General features: G+C 46.6%; 1 protein-coding gene and 1 pseudogene across 4 annotated transcripts in view; one reads left to right on the forward strand and one right to left on the reverse strand.

Moving 5' to 3' along the window:
• CDH18 (cadherin 18) overlaps positions 1-3713 on the forward strand; it is a 653448-nt gene that overhangs the window by 383959 nt on the left and 265776 nt on the right. The window lies entirely within an intron of this gene.
• On the reverse strand, positions 2294-3232 carry LOC115873722 (annotated as a pseudogene).

Consider the following 3713-nt stretch of genomic DNA (forward strand, 5'->3'; position numbering starts at 1 on the left):
TGCCTCCCCACCTCCTGACCCCTTGATAAATTATAAATTATTATTATTATTTTCATATCTTATACTGACCATTGTCTCCCTTCACCCACATTTCTGTTATTTATCGCCTTTGGTGGCGGGGAGGGGGAGAGCTATATATACAACCTTATGATGGATTCTCCCTTTCTACCCTCATGATATCAGTATTCCCACAACTGCTCCTGAGGGGTTTATCTGTCCTGAATCCCATGTGTTGAGAACTCTTAACTTTACCAATGTGTGTTCTCTGGTCTAGCCAGATTTGTAAGGTAGAACTGGGTCATGGTAGCTGGGGGGTGGGGAGTGGGTGCTATGAGCATTTTGAAACTAGAGGAATGATGTGTGATTTTGCAGTGCTATACTACAACTTGAGTGGGGGAATATTCAATTTTCTACAGATGGGCTTTGGGTTTCCACTCCAATTCCCTACATTCGCATCGATATAGTTGTTTATTCTGGATCTTTTGTTACCTGATATCTGATCCCATCAACATATCATGATCACACAAACTGGTGTGCTTCTTCCATGTGGACTTATTTGCTTCCATGCTCGATGGCTGCTTGTTTAACTGTAAGCCTTTAAAGTTAAACCTATAAAGCCTTTAAACCCCCAGTTGCTATATCTTTCCATAGCCAGGCACCATCTACTCCCTTTACATTTGTGTATGCACCCATTTTGTCTTCAGCAATCATGTTGGGAAGGTGAGTATCAAAAAATGTTCAGTTATCAGAACAAAGTGTTCTTGTCTTAAGGGAGGCCTTGAGTAGAGTCCCCAAATCTGTGTGCTATTTTAATACCAAACATAAATGTATATACATTGGCCTCTATCTCTTTCATTATAAATTAATATTCAGACACCAGTGTTTCTTCCTACAACATTCTACTTCTAAGCTGGGTTCGACAATCAGAATTCACAAATAATAATCAAAATTCTGAGGGTTTATATTTACATAGTTAGCATGGAGCTATCCATAGTATCCTGTTTAAGAAAACGACTGTAGAATGGCTTGTGTAGTGAACACTTAACCACATCCAAATAAATGAGCTTATATAATTTTTAATGAACTTTTAAATAAATTAAATGATATATATATACATATATTGTTGAGAATGTTTTTTCATGGCAAATGGCACTGGTGTTTTATTATTTTCATTACTCAAAATATGTTTAACTTTAATAATTTAAAATTCCCGGAAGAATAAATTCAATTAACAGAGAGTCTGAAGGAGAGTGACTCCTTATTGTCCTTCGGCAGAGAGAGGCAAGAGCATCAGGCACGGTACCACTGCACAACAAAGCAGTGGGAGGGATCGAACTCATAGCAGGGATACCTGTGACAAAGACATGGAGGCACCGTGACACCAGTTATCCTGGAATGGTCACAAACGTATTTCACCCGGCTTTGTTTACAGCCTGTTAAACAAAATATTTAATAACACCATCTGTCTCTTGCCGAGTCACTTTTGACTCATTGCAACCCTGCACACAACAGAGGGAAACACTGTTCAGTTCATCTCCACATCCTTTTTTCCCCAAAATACTTTTATTGGGGGCTCTTACATCTCCTATCACGATCCACACATTCCTCCAATGTGTCGAGCACGTTTGCACATATGCTGCCATCATCATTTTCAAATCATTCTCTTCTCACTTGAACCCCTGATATCAGCTCCCCATATCTTCCTCCTCCTTCCCCAACCTGTCCTCCCACATGAACCCTTGATAAGTTATAGATTACTTTTTCCATATCTTATGTCATCCTCCATCACCCCTCATCCACTTTTCCATTATTTGTCCCCCTGGGAGGGTGCTCTAGGTTGATCCCACAATCTTTTTTATGCTTCATCCCTTAGTTGAAGCCAATCTGTGAGTCTCACCTTCCTTGATTCTAAGGAATATTTCTGGTATCCTTCTTCTAAGACACAATTTTTCATTCTTCTAACAATCCATTATATAAAATGAGCTTATAATTTTCTCTACTGTGCATACTTTCATGTTTCTAATTGAATAGCTTAAAGGTACTCACCTGTATGTACAGAACCAGTGTAATATATACATACACACACACACACACACACACACACACACGCACATATGAAATTGTTTTAAATGATCTTGATCACATTCTTATTTTTAATCTCAGATTAAAATTTGTTTATGTGTTATAAAAAAATAAAATTTATAATGCATATTTGTGGGCCAGAGACAAGTTTTATAAAAATACTGAGGTAGTTAGTTTATTGTGCCAACCTGGCCGATAAACACATGTGGGGTTAATTCAAGAGCATCAGGCGCTCCTGGACATCGGCTTTGGCGAGGATGGGCGCCATGATCTCGGGCGTGAGCACGCTGGCCAAGTCAACTTGCTGGCTACCGCCTGCCCCTGCCGGCACATTCATCGTAGCTAAAATGTTCTGCAGGTCGCTCAGCTGGATGGACTGGGTTGGGCTTGGCGCTGTACTTGTTCCATATCCTGAACTGGGCACGGGGCTTGGGCTGGTCGCAGAGGTGGCCGCCGGCGCGGCAGGGGCTGGGGTGGCATGGCCGAAGAGGTGGTGGAGGAGGGCGTCACTGCAGACGACTGGCTCCGGAGCTAGATGAAGAGCTGCTGGCTGGAGGCCCTCCACTGCCCAGTATGCTGGCCAGACCCGGCCCAGTCCGGGCCCCAAGACCACTCAGTCCTCCAAGGTCAGCTGGTCCAATGAGCTGCATGAGCTGGCTTTGGCTCATGTTCCTCAGCAGGCTCTGCAGGCCACCCTCCCTGCTGAGCACAGCCAACTCATGGCCACCACTGCCACTGGCCCCCATGGCGCCTGGCGAGGGGGGATTGTTGAGGCACTCATTGCCCTTGCGGCAGTGCTCCTCGTCCTGGTCTGTCTTCAGCTCCTGCATCCAGAAGAAGAGGCGCTTGGACCCAGCCTTGAACTTGAGCACATAGACCCTCCCACTGGGGCACTGCGGCACCCGCTTGAATTCACAGTCGTCAGGGAAGATGATCAAGGCGTCCTCCATGCTGCCAGATGTCACGTCCTTCCAGCAGAAGTGAATGAGGGAGTCTTCGGTCTGCTGGATGTACACCGGCCCCTTGAGCTTGTCCGGAGTCACCGCGGTGCCTTTCAGTGACATCTTCCCGGCCCAGAACTCCACCAGGTACTTGGAAGAGCCGCGGAGCCTGGCACCAGGCTCGGAAAGAGGGCGCCTGAGGTCATCATTTCGCGCCACGGCCACAGGATGGACGGCTCATCTGGTTTCTTTTACTGCCTGTGTTGGATTTCGTAATATCCCTAACATCGTCCGTCTGATTTCTCATGCAGTGCAGCCCCTGGAGGAACCCCAGGAAAGCAAACACTGGCCAGGGTCCTCAGGAACAAACAGGCTTGGCCGGCCTCACAACAGCTGAGAACAACCCTGCCACAACAGTGTCGGAATAGCGTCCAATTTGGCTTCAGAGGGAGGAAAGGTAGAACATGCCCTCATCCAAACCCAGGGACACGTGCACAAGGAGCCGCCGTGACAGACCCTCTCACCTCCGGAGAGCTGACTTCTTCATACACACGGGCCCAGCAGTCACTTGCTGTCCCAAGCCAGGCTGAGGCAGAGTGGCAAGGTGGGCCGCCTTGGCCAGCTGAAAGGCCGCAGTCGCTGTCCCTGCTGCTAGCCTGAAAGATAGTGGTGCAGTTCCACCTGTAGACA

Source organism: Echinops telfairi, unplaced genomic scaffold (genome assembly GCF_000313985.2).
Source record: "Echinops telfairi isolate 266 unplaced genomic scaffold, ASM31398v2 ScPeMD7_7469;HRSCAF=8507_1, whole genome shotgun sequence".
NCBI classification, from domain to species: Eukaryota; Metazoa; Chordata; class Mammalia; order Afrosoricida; family Tenrecidae; genus Echinops; species Echinops telfairi.